Source organism: Grus americana, chromosome Z (genome assembly GCF_028858705.1).
Source record: "Grus americana isolate bGruAme1 chromosome Z, bGruAme1.mat, whole genome shotgun sequence".
Classification (NCBI taxonomy): domain Eukaryota; kingdom Metazoa; phylum Chordata; class Aves; order Gruiformes; family Gruidae; genus Grus; species Grus americana.
The window spans coordinates 22,514,841-22,536,076 of record NC_072891.1 but is presented as its reverse complement, the minus strand read 5'-3'; the positions used below and the strand labels follow the sequence as shown (position 1 = coordinate 22,536,076).

Genomic DNA, 21,236 nt, shown 5'->3' with positions numbered 1-21,236 from the left:
AGGAGTACCTCAGTCTTCTGCAGGGCGAGAGCGTGCCCTAGAGCATTGAGCTACAGCTGACCACTTGCGCTTTGTTTTTTTAAAACAAGGAATTATTACGTCTTCCTAGTGGTGCCTTGGGTGACTCCCGGAGCAGCGTCGAGAAGCCGCGCTGCAATTCGCACTCCTCCGCGCGGGCAGCAAGCGCCAGCGAGAGGGATCTAGGGGCGTCTGGAGAAGCCCCTGAACGCGACAGCAGCGCATATCGCAACAGGTAGAAAACCAGTTGTCTTTTCCTCATTCGTCGCCCCGGCACCCCGGGGAGCCCGGCCGCGGGGGAAGGCACGGCCTCCCGCCGCGGGATGCTCGCCCACCCCTCGGCGGCGATGCCAAAGGGAGCCCGACTCCCCCCCCCCCTCCGCCCCGCCTCTCGGGATGGGGCGGGAGAGGCAGCGCCGGGGCCGGTGACTCAGGGCCCCCGGATCGGATCGGATCGGCCGCGGGCGCGGGTGTGAGCGCGGGTGTGAGCGCGGCGGGGGGGCGGTGCCGCGGCGGCGGGGGCCGGGCGGGGCGGAGCGGGGCCGGCCGCCCCCGCCCGCGTGCCCTCCTTCCCGCCTGCCGCGCGGCGCCGCGCCACCCCGCCGTGCAGTTGGTGCCCGGCGGCTGCGGGGAGAGGTGGTGCCGCGCCGCTGTCGCGTGAGTGGTCCCGGCGGGAGCGGGAAACCGCGGGGCGCGGAGCGGGGGAGGTGCCGGGGGCTCGACGCTTCCCGGCCTGCCGGCCTCCGCGGCCGCGTGGTGTGGTGTGGTGTGGCGTGGTTTGGTGTGGTTTGGTGTGGTGTGGCGTGGTTTGGCGTGGCGTGGCGTGGATTGGTGTGGTGTGGTGTGGCGAGCGCGGGGTCCGGGGTGGTGCTGGGAATGGGCACCTCCAGCGTCCTTTCGCGGGGTCCCTCCCGCGCTTGTGCACGCAGGGCTGGGCGGGATGGGCCCCGGGGCGCTTCCTGCAGCTCTCCCCCAAAGCTTCTTGGTTGCACTCGCACCCCCAGTGCCTCTCTCCCAAACCCCGGCTGTGCCCTGCTGTGCCTGTTCCCTCCCCACTCTGTTCTCTGGCTGCACCCCAAAACTGCAGGCAGCACCCACATCCCCAGTCCTTGTCCCTACCTGCACCCCACTGTACCTTACCCCCAAACCCTCAAGCTGTTTTCTGTGGTACCTATTCCCCCAAGTGCCCTGACTGTACCTGGCACCCTGCACTGCCTGGCCCCCAAGCTTTCTGGCTGTGCCGCACACCCCACTGTACCTGTTGCCCTAAACCCTCTGGCTGTGCCCCACACGCTGCGGTGCCTGTCCCTCCAAGCCCTCTGGCTGTGCCCCACACACACTGACCTCATCTTCCTGTCTTGAAGAACAAGTCGCACCAAGGATGAGGCATGGGGATGGCCTCCACCTTGCACAGAAGACTGCATCAGGAATTTCATTATTGAAAAACACCTTTTCCCCCACACACTCCCCAGAGAGAAGAGTGGTCTCAGGCGTCAAGAAATGGAGGCTTCTTTTTCTGCAGGGGCAAAGGTTGGAGGCAGCCAGGGGAGAGGTGTGGCCCATGTGCTTAAGATGATGATATTAAAATGTAGGGCTGGAGGGATGATGTCTAGTCAGGGGTTGTCTAGCAAGTTGAAAGCGGGGTGGCTGTCTGGCTTGCTGTCTTCCTCCTCCTCGGGGACAGGTCTCCCCTGCTGCTGTGTGAGGTGGGTCCATCCCTAAGGACTGGCAGCAGCAGCAAGGCCATGAGCTGAGGAAGCAGGTGGGTGCCGGCACGTGTGACTGACGTGGCTATGTTGGGCCAGTCTCTTGGACTTGCCGTTTGCAACCATAGATGTTGTGTATGTTGTTCGAGCATTATAAGTATGTTTATACTTAATTCGTAAATGCGCTTTAAGTTTGTTGGTACTTGGGTGGGTTTTGGGCGTTGCTGCCACTGGGATAGAATTGGGAGATGTTTGAAAAGGCATAGTGAGGCTGCAGACCAACTCTTATTGATCTCTTTGCTTGCTTGTGTAGGAAATCAAGATAAGTTAACTAAAGCTGTTTGGACAAATCAGAAACCTTACTGCTATGTATGGATACCCTCTCCCTCACTCCATTGTAACTCGGTCCTTCTCAGACCCATATGTAGGTCTGTACTGAGCAGTGCCATGTGGGAGAAGTTTGAACAAGTTTTTCTGGTTGTTGGGAGCAGCCTGGGAACAGCGTGCTGCCTAACTTATTCTGCTGCTCGGCGTCTGGGGTGCTGCCCGGGAAGCACTCAGGTTGCCTCGGAGCTGCCTGGGGTAAAGGTAGCATCGTTGTTTATCGACCTCGCGTTAGGCAGTGTGGACGTACCCTGAAAATGCTTCAGTGAGGAATGGGAGCACTTGTACATTTGTTTGAAGAAAAAGTACAAAGACCAAGCGTATGAAAACCTAGCCAAACATAAGCTTAAAGTCTTCCTAGGCAGCATGTCTGTTGCAAGTGTGGGGAATAACGCAACTTTACGGTATTTCATTATGTGTCAATCAACTTTCTATTAAATAGTATTTATTTACAAGTAGAGTGAGGCAGGTTATGGTGCAGGAAGCAATATTCATGGAATGTGTTGGGAAAGACGCCACAGCATTAGTTAAGTAGTACATGCCAAATAGGATTTAACTAGTTATGAAGCTCACCGAATACCATGAAACACCTATCAACTAATTGCATACCAGTAAAAGAACTAATCAGGTACGTTTCTGTATCCTGACGTGACTTGATGACCTTTGCTGAGTGTACTCCCCTTGCCGTGCTGTGTTCTTCCTGGCTTTGTTTCGCTCTGCTGCAATAAATGGGAAACTTTTTTATTTCCTCCCTACCTTGGACTCCTGCTCTTCCTCTCAAATCTACTTCTGCCCAGTGCTTCTGGTTTAATGCTTATCTTATCTCTTCCTCTGGCCTGCCCCTATCCGGTTGCTTAACACGCAGATTTCTGGAGGTGTGGGCAGCTGCGGAGCGAGGCAGAGGGGTGAGCAGTGCGTGGGGTGGGCACGGGAGGCGCATGTGCGGTGGGGGAAGTGGGAGGACGTCGCCTCTGCGCCGTGTTCAGGTGCAGGAGGTGGAAGGGAGCCAGGATCCCTTCCTGGATCTTTGTTAGCTGCTTGTGAAATCGTGTTTGTCATGTTCTGGATCTAACTTGGCGGGCTTCAGGTGCTTCTGTCCCTCCCTGATGCCTGTCTGCCTTGGCATGGCTGTCAGAGGCTGCCACCCACTCGTTCTCCTGGTGAAGGCTGGTGTGAGCTCCCTGGTCTGCCCCAGCCGAAATGAGACAGCGTAGCTCCCAACTGTGGGTTAAACTGATCTGACTCACTTTGTCTGCAGTGGATTAAGGATCATAGTACTACTACTTTAACAGTAGTAAAGCAATGGCACGTGAGCAAGGATGAATAGATGGGGTGGTGTCATTCTTCAGTCACACAGAATGACTTTATAAAAATAATTTTATAGCTCAGCACTCTTAATGACTTCAGGCTAGCGGATGTCTGAAGCTTTAAGCTACTTCCCAAAGCCTGGGGAGCTGAAAAGGAAGAAACACTCCGTTTCTCTCTCTACTCTGTCCCTCACTGCAGCTCTTCACTGTTCTGGTTTTCTTTCCTGAAGTCACAGCAAGTGACACACAGGTGCAGTGTTTTTATCAGCTTCCCCGTGGCCCAAGTACATATTAAGCTTGAGAACTGTCAGATTTTATTATGTTTTCTCTATTGCAATTTATGGATGTTTCAAACAGCAGTTCTGGTAGGCCTTTCCGAGAGTTTAAGGAGGAAGCTGGTCTGTGCTTGGAATCCGGCCCCAAAGCAGAAAGGGGGTGGCAGGGGGGGACTTGACCAGAGGCTATTCCAACATGAAGAATAATTGTTGCCATAAAATAGGTTTAAAGCATGTCACAAAAGCTTCATGGTTGTTTTAGGTTTAATTTTAGGATCTTTCTGCTCACTTAAAATTGCTTTACATGTTATTTAAAAGTTGGGTAATTAGTCTGCGTTGTTGAACAGTGCTAGGGAGCAGGTCCCATGTGCTTGCCCAGGGACCTCCCTCCAGTACTCAGGCTCAGTGCTGCTTCTAGAGAGCAAATGCAGCTTAAATGGTGAAAAGTAATCTTTCTACTCTTTGAAAATATCAGATTATCAGAATAAAACCATAGCGCTAACAAAATAATTCCTTTTGTAAGCTTGATGCTAATTATTAAATGTAGTTCCTTTTAAAGGCAAGAAAATGAAAGCCAGAGGATCATGCAATAGTTTTATTTTCTGTAGCCTGTTGTCACATGTTCAATTTACAAGAAGTTTTGCAAGGTTGCAAATGAGTTTTTTTCTATCCTTCTGATACTTAGTTGAAATCCAAAGAAGAAAAAATTATTTCAGCTGAAATTAAATATGTAAGTTTATGCTGATGGCAGATACCAGAGCAACTCAGATGTGTCTTTTTTTTTAAACCGGTCTTCGGTTTCTATGTTCCATTGAACTGGAAATGTTGCATAGTTTGGGGTTTTTTTTGTCTCTTTACCAAATTCATGTAGTAAAATGCTTTTGATGTGTCTGTTAATGTATGTCTTTTTAATTTTTTTCTGCATGTATTTTGCTATTTGTGTTCTGTCTGCTTATGATGGTCACACAAAACACTGTATCACTGAAGATGTTGACTAGAAAAGCCCTACAAGTATTTCATGAACTAAGTAATGTGAGAAGAATATGCAGTTTAGAGCAGTACAGGTTTAAAAGTGTCTTGGTGGTTATGGTGGGTTGACCCTGGCTGGAGGCCAGGTGCCCCCCAAAGCTGCTCTGTCACTCTCCTCCTCAGCTGCGCAGGGGAGAGAAAACAGAACGAAAGGCTCCTGGGTCGAGATAAGGGCAGGAAGAGATCACTCACCAGTTACTGTCAGGGGCAAAACAGGCTCAACTCGGGAAAAATAATTTAATTTATTACCTATCAAATCAGAGTAATGAGAAATAAAACCAAATCTTAAAACACCTCCCCCTACCCCTCCCTTCTTCCCAGGCTCAGCTTTATTCCCACTTTTCTCTCCCTCCTCCCCGCCAGTGGCACAGGGGGACAGGGAATGGGGGTTGTGGTCAGTTCATCACACGGTGTCTCTGCCGCTCCTTCCTCCTCAGGGGGAGGACTCCTCACACTCTGCCCCTGCTCCAGCCTGGGGTCCCTCCCACGGGAGACAGTCCTCCACCAACTTCTCCAGCGTGAGTCCTTCCCACGGGCTGCAGTCCTTCACCAACTGCTCCAGTGTGGGTCCCTTCCACGGGGTGCAGACCTTCAGGAGCAGACTGCTCCAGCGTGGGTCCCCCACGAGGTCACCAGTCCTGCCAGCAAACCTGCTCCAGCATGGGCTCCTCTCTCCATGGGGCCACAGGTCCTGCCAGGAGCCTGTTCCAGCACAGGCTTCCCACAGGGTCGCAGCCTTTTTTGGGTGCCTCCACCTGCTCTGACATGGGGTCCCCCACAAGCTGGAGGTGGAATCTCTGCTCCACCATGGACCTCCATGGGCTGCAGGGGGACAGCCTGCCTCACCATGGTCTTCTCCACGGGCTGCAGGGGGATCTCTGCTCTGGTGCCTGGAGCACCTCCTCCCCCTCCTTCTGCACTGACCTTGGTGTCTGCAGAGTTGTTCCTCTCACATCTGCTCACTCCTCTCTCTGGCTGCAAACACTGCTCCTAGGTTTTTTTTCCTTCTTAGCTACGTTACCCCAGAGGCACTACCACCGTGGCTGATGAGCTTGACCTTGGCCAGCGGCAGGTCCATCTTGGAGCCACTGGCATTGGCTCTGTTGGACATGGGGGAAGCTTCTGGCAGCGTCTTGCAGAAGCCACCCCTGTAGCCCCCCCACTACCAAAACCTTGCCACGCAAACCCATCAGAGTTGTTATCTTTGGTTCTGGATGAGAATCTGAAGAACTAAATTTCAGTAGCTTTTGTAACTTTGAAATCCTGAGCTAGCACACAAAACTAATCTTTTAAACACCACTTGTAAAGCCTATCCAGCCCAAAGCAAGCTCTGGGTTCCACCTGCAGAGTGGCACAGATGTCAAGAGGAGGATAGATATAGGTGTCAGTAAACTCTATGAGTCATCTTATTTGCCAGGAGCAATGGTATTCAGATTGCCCTTCTTAACTATGTCAGGGCTGTATTACTCGTCACGGTAAAAGCAGTGAATGCTGACTCTTATCTCTGCTCTGCTCATGATACCAACTCAGGCTAATGTAGTTTCACCAGCATTTCTTTTATCCCGAGTGCTTTTGCCCTTGTGTCACCTTTCTGTTCTGGCATAACCCTTTGTGAAGGCTGGTGCATTTAGGATCTGGTCTGGGTTAAAAATACCCTTTCTTTTTCTGCAGGGCTGTGTCCCCAGCCCTGGATCTGTTTCCCAATCTACTTTATTATGCAGCCAGAAAAATGGTTGTTCCAGCACAAGTCAAGGGTGACATAGGAGCAGGTATGACTAATGGGGGGAGAGCTTGATTAAAGTGACATTGCTACCATTAAAAGTGCTCTTATAATTGCAAATTTACCCTGTAAACCGTCAGGCTTGCTCTGTTTGCGCAGGCTATGCTCATGAGAAGCTGCTTGTAGCAGCTTTATGAATTCCTGCCTGCTGCCTGCATGCATTTAATTGTATTGTGAGTTCTTTGTAGTTTGGATTATCTTTTATATTGATATGGTGCCTTGCACACTGGGCCCCGTGCCTGGAGCCTCTATTCAAAGCGGGGTGGGGGGTGGGTTTGGTTTTTTGGTTGGTTTTGTTTTTTTTTTAAGCAGTACCTTGCCAAATGTGTGTGTATATGAGTGTAACTTTGTATGGTGCACTGCAAAAACCTGTACAAAGGATTAGTATGCACAGTGCAAAAAGTTGTTAAGTGTCTGCAGGCATCTCCTGGACTGGAGTTCAAGAGAATGCTCCTATCCCAGTGACAGCATTCTGGGCTTATGTGTATGTCTGAAATAAAAAAATAGCTTACTAAGAATAACTATTCCTTTTATTCTTTGTTTTCTAACAAAAGGGGACAACTCTTGCTGGACTCTGAAACACAAAGATCAGTTTGTTGATTTGGAAATAATTTGCATTGTATCATCAGTCCTGAAATTACTTAAAACAAAGTCACAAAATCCTAATTCAATGCTTCTCTGTATGGTTTTAGAGTATGGGTTTCATTCACATTGGTACCGTGCCCTTTCTGTAAGGAACGTTATTTGAAGTGACAAGTAGATTTATTTTTTTTTTTTAAATTGGGTTTTGTCTGATCTATTGAAAAGTAAATTGCCTGGAAATTGTTACTAAAAGTTGAAGCTGAAGGTTTTTGATGTGCATCTGAGCAGAGTCCAAGGTGGCTGGGAAGGAGAAACTTCTTGGTTTAGAAATGTTGTCGCTGATGGAAGAGAAAAGATTTTTTTTTTTGGGGGGGGGGGGGAAGGGGGGAGGGAGAGTGTTTCTGTTTAGTTAAGTTTTAAAATACAGTGTTTGTCAAATGTGTTCAATTTTTTGTAAAGACTTTACAGCAAATATTTTCAATTGTTTTCTTTTGAGAAAGAGTTTTTTGTATTGTTTTTAATGAAAAGGTATTAGCTGAAGCACCAAGAGTATCAGGGTTATTGATCAGATGTGCTCATTTATTCTGTTAAGTTAAATACCGAGGTATTTGTTTACCATGTGGCATTATGAATAGATGGGGATAGGCAGCATGGAAATGTCTATAGTCTGTTCAGAGGAGTAGTAGCTGGTGATGTTGCCTTCTTTTGTACAGGTGAAAATTACTTAGATTCAGGTATATTGCAAGTGAATACTTTAGTATATTTTACAGAATTTGCATTTATAACATCCATTACAATCCCTTTTTTGTTTGTGTAGATGTACAGTTGGAAGTGTCTGGATTAAAGACATTTTTTAATTACTTCTGTAGTCAGAGTTCTGTGGCTTGTCTTTTCGGTACTGAAACAAAAGGTTCACTTTTGAAACTTTAACCCTACAAAATGGGTCTGAAAAAGCTTGATGAAGTTATTGTAATGCACTTTGGAAGTGCCCTGTCCACCCTTGTTTCTTGTGACTGAGATGTGTAGAAGATGCTGTGTACAAAAGCCAAAGAGGCTGATGGAGTAAGCTCAGTGTTCACGGTCAACTTTGAAATTAAACCTTTCACAAAACTACTTGAGCTGTATTCCTCAGAAGCTTTGTTGCAGATATTAATTCCTTTGGTCACTTGAATTATTACTGTTTACAGTTACAACATTGTTTCTGTAGCACTTTTTCTGTTCTGTACCAAGTTAGGTTGTTAGAGGAGTCTGCCTGAGTTTGTTTTTACGCGAGGAAGTGATAAAACTGTAAAGTGAGGCTGCAAGTAGCTTTATGCATAGCTCTGGTGTTCAGGAATTTCACTCATTTTGACATCTAACCATGAACATGACAAATTTTGGAGAAGGGAGGGGGCTGGGGGAAGGGAGTGAAAAACAGGAGCTGTTAGAGCTCTCTGCCTCCCTTCAGGAAGTCCTTTAATAAGTGTTGGAAATCTTATGGGGTGGAAAAATCCCCCAGCTGAATTTCAGATTATCCTGAAACCGCTTCTCATAAACTGAGGTGATCCACTTGGTCAGTTAGGGAAGCTTATCTGAAAGCTGCAGAAAAAAAAAGGTTCCTGAACATGGACTGGACTGTGCTGAGTTCTGGTTTGATCTGGAGTTTTTCCCAATCTGTTGAAATGAGGCTGCTACTGTATTTTCAAATGGAACAGCTTAGATACCCCATTTGAGCTACACTTAAAAAATTGCCTCTGGAGCTATGGAGATTGTGCAATTTGGTGTTCTTGCTTTTATCGTGTAGAGACTTTACACGTATCCTTGTGAGGTGTGATTGCATGCCATCGGTTCTTTCATCCAAGGTGCTGGGGCATCAGACAAAGCTTACTTGAATCTGGACCGACTTTTGTGGTACGTAAGGGAGCTGCTTTTACAGACAGTGAAGTTATATGAAGTGACCTGGGTCACTTGCTGAGACAACAGCAGTGGGAAGAGGTCCAGACCTCCGTTCCAGTCAGTGGGAAAGCATCATGCTTTTTGGATATAGTCAGCTGGGTGAACCTGCAGCTATATAATGTATATGGAAGACAGTGAGTGTGGGTGAAAATGAATTCCTTGCTTTGAGTGTGAACAATAAAATCATCCTGAAGCAAGGTAGAAGAGAAAGAGTGGAGGCAAACCAGTATGCTTAGAAACCTGCTTGAGTGATGAGGGCTGTGGTATTGCTGTAGGTTCAGAAAGTGGTGTGTGGCCTGGTAGTTTTGCATAGTAACTGGAATGTTGAACTGATACCCAACACTTTGGTTTTGTTCACCACTCTGCTGTGCTAACTGATGGGAAAGGCTCCCCTTTTTCTCTGGTGACTGAGTGCTCCATACAAAGAGTGAACCAAACACACTGCCCTCTTCTGCAAAGCACTGAAACCTGTATGTGAAAAATGCTAAGACTTTTTTTGATAACTTAAATGCATAATTATATATATATAAGCCTAATCTTTCCTTGTACTGGAGACAGTCCAGTTTTCTTCTCTTTTACTGCTATTGCATGCTGAGTAGACTATTAGACACTTGTCTGTTTCTTGTATACTGGTGTTTTACAGGAACATTAGTATTAGGCTGAGTACTCTGCTGCTTGCCAAGCTTCTGCGCTGGAAGTATTATTGTCTCCTGTGTTATTCTGATGTGGCACATCCATTGCCTAATGCACTTTGTTGATGGGATACATTTTTTGAGCTATTTGTATTTGGCAACCTTTCAGGATCAGAAAGGGGGGGAAAAAAAAATAAGTGGAGTTGACTTGGCCAGAGGTAGCTGGTTCATCCCTACATGCTGTCTGGCTGAGCTGATCTATTTTAAACTGCAGAGATGTCTTGTGGTCCTGGGTGGTCTCTAAATGCTTGGAAAGATGGTTAAAACTATATTCTACTGCAGTAGTGGAAAACACTGATAGAAGATGGAAAATCCTTATAACATACTTACAATTAAACCTGTGCATTAATGTGGTGTTTCATTCTGTTCTGTGAAGTTATCATTACGAGTTTTAAGCTGATTTTTAAAAAGCTCTACTGTTACAAACTCACACCCTGCATAATGCTGCTTTATACACTGTTCTTGAGCTTCCTGAAAGTGCAAAATAATGAAGACTTTTAAAAATTCCTCTTAGCAAAGGAACTAAGGTCTAGCTAACTAGATCTGGAGCAGAAGTAAACCTTCACAGCTGTGTAATGTCCTAAATATATTTTGTCCACAGTATCAGCCTCCACTTTGCATTTTGTGTGATGCAAATTTCTGCATGTTGATTGCTTTGAAATTGAACAAAGAACTGATATACTTTTAAATTTGGATTTCTATAACAAGATCTGGTTTAAAAAAATGTTGTAAGACGCTTTTTTTTCTCATCAAGCTAGTTAATGTTTTTAGATGATGGAGAGTTTTGTTTTCATGTAAGCTTTTGAGGTTAGGTTGTCACGTGAATACTGTCCCGTGCAGCATTGCTTTGCCCTTGGAGCAACCTTCTGCTTTTGTCTTCATAGGCCTTTAAATGCTCTGAGTCACCTTGACTGGATGTTTCTTCTCTCTAATGCTTGTAGGCAGCTATGGATGTTCCTGTTCCATACTGGTTTTGAGCCCTGACCCCCAGGGCTTTCACAGGAACCCTTTGGAAGTCCAACACTTCTATAGCCCTTAGAGAAGGGTACCTGCGCAGTAAGTGGAACAGAGTGTTTCTGGAACTGCCATTAGCACTGAGTCAAAGCAAAGGTGCTTCCGTTCTTATGTTCACACTGTGGACCCAACCTCTGTCAGACTGGATCACCCTCCAGGGGTTGCAGTCACCTCAAAAGGCAAAGGTGCTGTGGAAAGTTATCGACCATGAAGTAGTGTAAATGGCATTCAAGATGGCTTGAGTGGTATGCAAAAGCTTACTCAAATTTCAAACAGAATCATATGTATTTGAATCAATTTCCATGCATTCATGTCTGCACTCAAAGTATAAACGCAATGCAATCTTGACAAATGTCCTCTACTACAGGACGAGTCTTCAGAGTCACTTCCTCCAGCTGTCCCTAACGTTCAGACATCTCTTTGCCCTCTGTTCTCCCTCCCTCCGATTCTTCATTTGGGTACAGAGTACAACAGGCACTTACTGGCAAACATCTGGCTTTTCCACCTCACCTCCGTTTCTCAAACTCTATTTCACTTCTGCAGTAACTCTAGTCAAGCATAAACCGATTGTTTCTCTTTTTTTAAGTGGACATTTTCTCTGGGATGCAGGAGAAAAAAACAAGAGTGTCAGGAGAAATTAGAAGTCTATTCATGTTCTTGCTGCTCTGTTTACTTGTTCTGGCTGAGAGGCCTCAGTCTCTAACAATGGTATAGTGTACCTTTGTGGGTTGCCTGACACTAGTACTCATGAGTACGTTTTGTAGTGATGCTGAAGAATGTTGATTTAAACAGCAACAAAAAACCCCAAAACCCAAAGGCTTTTATATCTCATTGCATATCCCTCAGTGATTTGAAACCTCCAGCTGCAGCTGTACAAATTACCAGCTCTAGACTGGAAAGAGTTAGGCATATGGCGGTGTAGTATCTTCCCGGAGCACTCCAAAAAGCACATTCACAACAGTAGTTGATGTACCAACACTGAACTTGCGAGCAGCAGCTTTTTTTATGGTATGACCAGCACGCTTCCTTGGGTAGGAGGGGGAGTGTTCCGAGACTTTAGTTTGAAAACACTTAGCACAGATTTCCTTTAAAATGGCTTTTGTAATGGTAAAGCTCTGCCATCGCCTCCCCAAAGTTCAGGTTGCCCTGTGTGGATTGTTGCAGAAGGTGCTGGGCTGGCTCCAGCTTTCTTTTGAAAGAGACTTCTAGGGAGGGTGCAGTTTGCTGGTGTTTACAGTGCTCAACAGCATATCCGCTATGCTGCGTGGTAGCTTAAAAAAAGGAGGGGAGGGAAGGGATGGTGTCAGTTCTAGGTCAGCTGCCTTTAAAATTTATGCCTGCCTAATGCAACGCAAGCAAAATCAGAGCAGAAAGAATGCATTATTTTGCTGCCTAGGATATCAGCCTAGGACCCGGGGAGTGGGTAGGTTGAGCAAGTGCAAGGCGGTGAGAAACAATGGTGAAGAAATTAGCCCATGTCAGCATGAGAGAGTGGTGTGGGAGCAGTTCAGCTTTTGTAAATTGCTGCATTAAAGAGTGAACAAAATAATGTGTTGCAACTCCACGCCAGCGTTATCAGTGTTACTACTTACTAATGTTCTGAACCCAGTAAGATTATGGCTGATGCAATAAAAGTTCCATAAAATGACGTTGACTTTGCAATGTCATTTTGCCACAACAACTACAGTGACACTAGCTGAGTTGAGTGTATGCTATAGACAAAATATGACTGTAGAAAAACACTTCTTCCTTTGGTAAGGATGAATATTTTTCCCTTTACTTGCTCACTACTTCTTTCTTAAGGTGAATATTGTGTTCTTAAGGTAATAATATATATTTATAATCTCCCTTTCCTATGAAACTCCTTTCTGCTGTATTTTCATGGTACAAAAGACAGCACTATCTCTCTGTCTTTGTCTACCACAGGTGCAAATTTATGGTCTAATTTTTCTGTATTTTTTTTTCTCTAGTGCTGAATAGCTACAAGTGCATTGCCATTGACTACTTTGTTACAAGAAGTCTTTGGAAATGAGCAGGCTTGCCTGCTTTTTGCCATTGGTATTGGCTAGATTAGCAAGATTTACTTGTGTAACAAGTCTTGTTCCCATTTGTGTTAAGGATTCTTCTCTGGAAACTGAAGTCTAGCTCTGCTTTTCTCTTTTTGTTTAGCTTCCATGGAGTGCCTCCCACTGTGACTATTTACGTCATTGCTCTGTTAAGTGTTGGGGTTTTCGGTAGCAAACTGCTACTATTGTAATTAATTGGAGGTATGAGATTCTCATACGCAGTTAATGAGGATAGATTATACGATGGAGCCAACTCAGTGACTCAATTTGCCGCTGAAGGGAGGGCATGGTCACACTCATGTTCCTTCTTATATTTTTATATGAGCAACTTTAATCAGGCAGGTAGATACAAGCAATAGTCCTCAAACCAGAGTCAATTCTAAGCCATCCTGCCTGGAAGATCAAGAATGATACAGTCTTCAGGTAATGGTATCACAGAAGAGGAGGATGGAGAGTTTTAGACTGATCACAAATCTTGGTAACATTAGCTGAGTCTGTTTGGCCTGCCTTATGTTGGGTATATTGGGAAAGTACTGATAACTGATGTGAGGATGTTCTTATCTCGTTCCATATGCTTCACCTTAAAAGAGGTGTCAGGTAGAAAGCTGAAGAGTCTTACCAAAGCATTCAAATGACTACAGTGTGTACTCACAGCAAGCAGTCTTCATCACCACAACGAGAAGAAATTAAATGTTGTTAGTCCTATTTTGTGGATGTGTCCACAAAGGCCCTTCATTTTTAGTCTTATAAAATGCAAACTTTTGATGTCATCAGACATCTTTGCTCCCTTTCATTCAAAGTATTTAGTTAGCACTTGCACTCCCTTTACTTTTTTTAGAGCTTATCTATAAATTGTGTCTTAAAAATAATGTATTTCCTATGGAGGTTACAAAACCCAGACTGTGTTGTCTTTGCAGTGCAGGAAAATACCACTCCTTACCCCTCTAGTTCAGTACAGAGTTTTATATTCTGGTTTGCTTGGTTACTAATGATGGGTATGCACTTTAGAAACACCACTGCTGTAAATAATTCTGACGTATATTTATCAGAAGTGTCGCTACTGTAGAGGAAAAAACCGAGAATGGGTAAAAGCTCAGAAGATGCTGGCTTGTAGAGGAATGAGTGAGGAGCACTGGGTGTATGAGTTAGCATGATTGTGTAGCGTGGCTGAAAATACTCGATTGTATTACTGCTGTCCAGCCCCTGGTTCTTGTTTTGTGAAAGCCTGTTAAAAGTGACCCAAAGCTTAGTTGATCTGGTCTTGAAAGAAAAATTGAAATGCAGCAGAAAGTTTTCTAGTTACGTAGTAAGCAAGGAGGAAAAAGGAGAATCTGTTAAGTCCTTTGGGTAAGGAAGAGATTAACGTGAGTCAGATGTGGCCCAATTACTAAATCAATACTTTGTCAAAGGCCTTTGATACAAGTAATGATATATCATTATCTAATGGCAGTGAGGTTGCATTAATAACTATACTTATGTGATAAGTGAATCTTATTTTGACTTGTAGGTGAAAGTTGTCATGAAATATGTGCCACAGGGCTCACCAGGTAGGCAGGGCTGGGTGACTGAGCTGGAATCAAACTTGAAGGAGCCGAGAGCAAGTCATGCACTGGGGGACCAGCGAGAAGAGCTTCTGTCCCGGGATGGGTGCAGGAGCCACTCACTGCAGCAGAGGAGCAGGTGGGTGAGACTGGCTGGCTGCAGGATGGCTGACTGAGCAAATATTCAAGTAAAGAGTTTTCGGTGAAGGCAGGGGAGCACTGATTACAACTAAAAATTCTAGGAGCTTTTCCCCCTTCTTGTGTTTTTGCTTTTCTCTGAAACATTGGGGATACGGTGAGAGAAAACTGGAAAAGATACACTGACATCCGTGGTATTCACTTCCCAAGTAAAACTGGGAATCTTTTGAGAGGCCTGCCTAGACTCTTTCTCATACTTGAATTAAACTGGTACCTGGGTTCAGATTGGTAAAGAAACTTCCTTCCAGGCTGTGATTGCAGGGACTCTTGGGACTTGATGTGTCTTTCTAAGTGATGTGGTATATTAGTCCCTAGGATCACTTTCACGTGCATCACTGCCACCCCAGGTCATGCATTTAAGATATTTAAGATGTTGCCAATGCCAGATCTCTTCCTGCCTTACTGTAGCACAAAGTACTTTTTGTGGCTTTGGTTCTCGTGTTGTCATGTGTCCCTTGTGGCTTGTGAGGGAGAGAGTGATGACTCGCTGAGGCGCAGTGTGTGGATCTAGTACATGATTGCCTAAGAGTGTGCAGGACGTGACATGATAATCCTGTGTCCTCCCTACATGATTTCACTATCAGCTTCAAAGGATCTATGACAGGGCTGATACTCCCACCTTTCTCCCTGCCTGTGGCATCCCAGTTTGTGTGTCTCAATGTTTCCTTTGCACAAGCCCGTTCAGCCTTTCAGGTCTGAGTTGACTGAAAAATAACTTTTTTCTCAAAAGACTAAGCTTTCAGTTGGGTCAGTGAGCTGCTGTCCGCCAGCAGTGATGCTGTGGGACGGCACACTGGGGCCTCCCCATTCAGCTGTCACTGGTGACTCCATCAGTGTATGTGGGCCGGGAGAATGCCCACATGTTTCTGGCTGGGAGCTGGGCACGAAATGGGGCTATGCCCCTGAAATAGTTCCCATAGGAAGGGGCTTTACTGTGCCTGTTGCCAGTGTTCAGCCTTGCTGTGAAGGCTGCAGTACCAGGTCTTTTAACAATTTATAGGCAGGTGTGGAAGGAAACATAAATTGGTCTTTATTTTACGCAGCATCAGAATGGGAAATCCATTAGTCTGGCAGCAAACCAATCTGAAGTGTGATGGAACCAAAGCATATTTTCACTAGTTCTGCTGCTTACAAACTACTTTATTCATGTAGGTGAATGACAGATTTGATGCTAGTTTAAAAAGCAGAGTGTTAAATAAAGAGGTACTGTGTAAATAATTCGGTAGGGGTGACTACACAGGGTAAGTATTAGATCTCTTATTGCATACTGCCAATGGGGAATTTTATAAGTAGGCGTTCTAATACAGTTTCTAAACCTCTTTCATCTGTTTTTAGCATGTCCACTCTTTTTAAAAGGAATTTGTATTTATTTTGAAATTTGCTATTCTCTCCCCAATGCCTACTCTAAAATGTACGTGCAGAGATTGTTGATGCACCCTAAGGAGTTAGGATTTGTGTTTTAAAATGGGCTGGTTTCAAAGACAAAGTTTGAAATTTAATCAAGGTAACAACTAACTAATACATCTCTCAAAACTTGGAATTTTCTCAAAGTAGCTCTGTTGCACAGAGTTGCCTTGCCTGCCTTCTGTCACTTGCTTGGGCAGAACTGTCATCCAACAGGAACAGTGTTTACAAGCAGTATTACCAAAAAAGAAAAGGCCACCTAATGCTAAGCAGGATGTAGCCAACCTGCCTGTGAGATGAATTTTCCCAAAAATGGGTTGGGTGGTTGAGAGAAGGCATAAAGGATGGGGAAGGTGATGGAAACTTCTCTCGGGGAAATCCATAACAACAGGCTGGCTAAAGTTTAAAACTTTGTTGCAGAACATCGGTGAGTAATCCATCTAATGTAATAGGCAGTTTGTATTTGTTTGCCATGAGGCATAAGGGAGTAATGTAGTTAAAATAACTGCAATTATGTAAGCACACGGCCTTGGGAAATAGGAAGGGCAGAGCTGGTATTTCCCAGGTAAAGCTTAAGATAGCATCTGTGAAACATCTTGATTTAATTGCCTTCTGAACTTCAAGAGCAACTTGACAACAGTATACCAAGTGATTCTGAAACATGGAAGTTTCATAATTGTGCCTGAATATGTAAGCCAGTATTACTGTCACTTCTTAAGCTATCATTTTGAAATCAGAGCTGCGTGGATCAATGCTGTCTGCGGGATCTCCCCATCTTCCAGCAGGCTCTGCGGGGGTGCAGGGTCCTCCCTCGTTACCTGCTTGCCAGGCCAGGGGATGATACTCCAGAACCTTTGCTTTTGGCTGGAAATTATCCCACTGAAGTTTGTACTGTATTGTCATATTTTTCCAGTCTTTCGCTGGAAGGTCCCTGTGAAAGTCACATGTCTGCCTTGCTAATAATTAGCTTTGCTCTCTAATGCAAATTCTTAACTTTAAGTGTTTTAAGTTCCCACTGAGTTTTAGAATTTGTGTTCTGGAGTGACAGCTTACATAAGATTGTTTTATTTTGCTTTGTTTTCTGTCAAGTTTTTTTGTTTGCTTGTTTTGTTCAGTAGCCATCAACATAAAACACTTGTAAAATTACTATTTAAAAGCAAATCTTGATATCTGTTTTAATATTTAAAAACTATGTAGGGGGCAATAAATGAGCATCAAGAATGGCAAATATCTTTCATGTGGGCTAAGCAACGGAATGTGAGAAACTTCTTGTTCTTATTTAAAAATAAGGAATGTTTGAGGCATACCAGTAATTCCCATTACGAGAATCGCTAATAGTTTTATGTGCTAACCAAACTTGAGTATTTCCAACAACTTATTACCTACGACTTCTCATTCTCATATGGCTTGCTGTGGTATTTGTGGCATTTTTGGCTGGCGTAAACGATCTTATCATCTACCCTTTCTTCTCCAGTGAAGGTAATGGTCCAACGTGAGATTGGTTGTGCCAGCCTGCGGTTAGCGGGCTCTTTCAGCTGTCTGCTGAGCTGCCGGGGACCAGAGGCCAGCAAATTACTCTGCTCTTTTAACACAGCCCTTTGCCTCCTTTGCTTCACCTACCCCCCCCCCCCCCCCCCCATTTTTATAATGGTGAAGACACATTTGTTTACAGATGTCTTCACAAATTATATTAATACAGCTGGCTTGAACCTAGGTGCACAATATTGCTTCCACTGATGTTTTTAAATAAAAAAGAAAAAAAATAGAAAAATAGTGCTTATTTATTTCTAAGAGCTGAGTACCTTGCGTATGTTTTTGAGGGGATTTCAGTGCTTGTTCTCTGAATGTGTGTGCTTGAGTGGACTGCCTCTATATTCTTTAGGACTTTTCAAGCTGGGTAAACTGAACTTATATGACTGATTTTTTTTTTTTATGTTTATGTAAATTGCTTCCAGTATGTCATTTAAAAAAAACCTAATTTTGAAAATGACTCTTCAAATGTGAGTTCTCTTATTTTGACAGTTTACTACAATCTAGACACGAAAAAGAAAATTCCCTGCTGTTAGTGCATTGTAGTTGCATTTTTTGATTTTGTTACAAGCAGAAAGTGCAACATTCGAAATAAAAATACTGATGTGCTGGTTCTGTAAGTACTGTATATTTTCCGCACTGAACTGTGGCTATACAAATACTTAATGTGCAGATGAGTTTACAGCATGAAGAACTAAACCTGTGTATTTAACAAATGGCCTTCTCTGCTCCCCAAGTCTGTCCCTTCAGGCCAAATATTTCCAGTCTCTCAGTTAGAGGATAAGTTCTATAGATTTATGGAAGTTTGAAAGACTGTATTGTGGTCAAAGCATTATCAGGTTACTTCTTAACAACATGGTTGTACTGTAAAAAAGCAGTCTTTAAAAAATGGTTTGGTTTTTTTCTGAAGCACAAGCTAGTTGTGTATCTTGTGTGAGGATATGTGAGGTTTTTTGCTCTTCTATTTTAAAATAAAAAAAAGCAAGCCTTGATCTTATTATTTTCCACTATGTATGAATTTGTGTGTGAAATAAGTGTAACAGGATAAGACAAAATACATTTCATGCTGCCATTGACCCTACCTGTAGGTGGCTAACAAACAAAAAATCCTGAAAATGTAATATTAATGCAAAAAATTGTTTATAGAAATGGACTTACAAAGGAAAACTAGGTAGCTCCTGAAGTTAAGAAAATAAGTAGAATTGTAAAGCACATTGAGAGTAAAGTAGTAGTGTTATATGTGAAAGTTTATTTTTTTAAAATAAATCTTTTAACTGTAGAAAAGTTCTAAACACCATTGTCTTTCTTGCAGACATTACTCCTAGTCATAAAATAATTAGTTTTACCTTATTGTACTTTGCTTACCTTCAGGTTCACAGTAATAGATCAGTCAGTATGTCTGTGTTGTGAGGCTGTGGCGGCTCTCTGGCTGGTACATCCTTCTGTCGAGGATAGTCACTAAATTGCAAAAACTTTCAGAATAAGTCTAGCAACCGCTATGGAGTCGTATCTTGCTTGTTTGGTTATTAGCAGAAAAAAACAGTCTTGAAGGCAAAGACCCTCTGCTGTCTTAGCTCCTGTGAAATGTTTTACAGGCAGAAGAGCTGCGAGTCCTGGGGTCAGGAGAGGTGGGACAAAACATGCCTCTCCGTCAGTACGGCAGGGGCTGGGAGGTGTGGGGATTCATTGTTTTCACCTGCTGCCTTTCTACTATGAGCAGAAATAATCTATTGGAAACAGTCTGGTTCCAGATAAAAAGCTTGCTTTTGGTCCCAGTGCCTAGCAGGCATAAGGGTTGCCATGTAAACACTGACAGCACGTTTCTCTGACTCCAAATACAAAATTAAAATGATGTCGACAAGTCAAGTGGATAAAAGTGAAGAATTGTCTATTTGTGAGCTTGCAGTTGTCCAGATAAGAGGTTTGCGCTGTGAAAGGGAGGAAAAGTCAATCAACAGCCCCAAGGCCATAATAAGTGGCAATTCATTTTGAGCCAGCTTCCACACAGAATTTTCTGGATTTTTGAGAGAGAGCATGTTTTGAAGCAGTAGGTTGCTTGTTTAACTGAGGTTTTGGTCAGAATGTTGAGCTCACCAGTCTGAGTTCCAGCAACATCTTCATCAGGATGAGAGCAGGAAAACTGACGGGCAGTGAAATGGGTAAACTATTTTTATCATTGAAGAACTGATTAAATATAATGTAATTATCTGTATGCAGGGAATACATTTATTCAGATATTGAGCCACACTGTGCACAAGGTGTCTGTAGGCTTTGGTAGATTATCGTTATAATTGCTGAACGAGGTATGTTCTGTTTGCCATGCCTTGTCTCTTGACAGATTGTTCTTGTGAGATTGGAATGGGAAGATTCCTGAGTTTTAAGGAATACTTACTGTAATCAATCTAACTATTTTAATAAAATAATTTTTTATAAAATACAAATTTTTAGCACTTCCCTCCAGCACCAGTAACTTAGAGCTGAGTTGCTTGGCTGTCATAGGCAGTTTGAAATACCTGCTGTTCAAGACAGGGTTGGGTTTATGTATGTTTGATGTCATCCATAGTTTGGCTTATAGGGCAAGATCACAGGGATATTTCTAATTTGTATCTAACCATAAAATCTTTTCTCTTGTGTGATTGCTAGTGCCAAAAGGAAGAAGGCCACTTAAGTTTCCATTAGAAAAGGAAGATGATGTTTCCCAGCTGCTTCTGATTTTGCCAGCACCTTTATAAATATTGACCTTTGTATCAAACATTATAATATGAACATAGGGCCTGTGAAAATGGTCAGCATAAAGGCAGTGACATTTTATTGGGAAATGATGATGGTATTTCTGGAAAATGTGAACTTTAAAAGAGACTTGCAGAAGGAATATTTTCTGAACAGGAAATCAGCAGTTTCAAATGTTCAGACACGCAGGACAGAAGTGCAAGCAGGAAAACAAGTAGGTAGCAAAATGGGACTTGGGAAGAGGTAGGTCAGATGAACTCTAATGAAAATAGGCTTGTCTGTGTTGCGTCTTGTGATGAAGGGTGGGCGTAGTGTACTCTGAGGTGCCTAAAAACGCCTGTGAAATAGCAGTGAACAGGAGGTGCTTGTAAAAGTGGAGATAAGGGTGAAATTGTTTTTCAGGAGCGTTAAGGTAAGGACAAATGAGAAGGTAGAGGCATTACCATCATGAGGGCAGAACTGTCTCTCCAAACCTGCAGCTAGCTTAGCCTGGAGCAGATGCAGAAGGGCAGCCAGAGGAAGGGGGCTGGTTATCAAGGTGTGCTGCAGCCTGGACTAACACAGGTCAATGCGGTGTGAAGATTGCACAGGGGTATGGAGAGAAATCATATAGCCAAGCGAGACGCTGAATGGGAATAGGAGAGATACCCTTCAAATGTGTTGGGATTTAAAAAGACTATTTCCTAGCAGGAAGGAAGCAAGGAAAGGGCTGATGAGTACTTGATTTTGGAGCAAAAATCACTATTCACATAAGCATAGTTTTTTGAAAAATCTTACATACGTAGGTGGTGTTGCATGCAAACTAGATGTGCTGGGTGATTTTTGTGAGTTAATGGTATTACCAGTGGTACTACGACACTTCATGATCTTACTGTGGAAACAGTTGATTCATCAAAGTGTGATTTGCATGCTAATTATAACATAGCTAATTATTGTATTTAAAAGAAGTATGCAGACATATTGGCACCTTTCCTCCTTGCCACCTACCTTAGAAATACTTCTAGTTTTCAACAGTAGATGTTGCAAAGCTGTACTTCTTCACATA

General features: G+C 43.9%; 1 protein-coding gene across 6 annotated transcripts in view; it reads left to right on the top strand.

The window, feature by feature from the left end:
• Positions 1–233: 233 nt before the first annotated feature.
• ELOVL7 (ELOVL fatty acid elongase 7) overlaps positions 234–21,236 on the top strand; it is a 33,258-nt gene continuing 12,255 nt past the window's right edge. The window contains exon 1 of one of the 6 annotated variants that reach the window (XM_054810129.1): positions 234–253. The gene's annotated coding sequence lies outside the window, so the exon portion shown is untranslated. The other 5 variants (XM_054810123.1, XM_054810126.1, XM_054810124.1 and 2 more) reach the window with 5 other exon arrangements.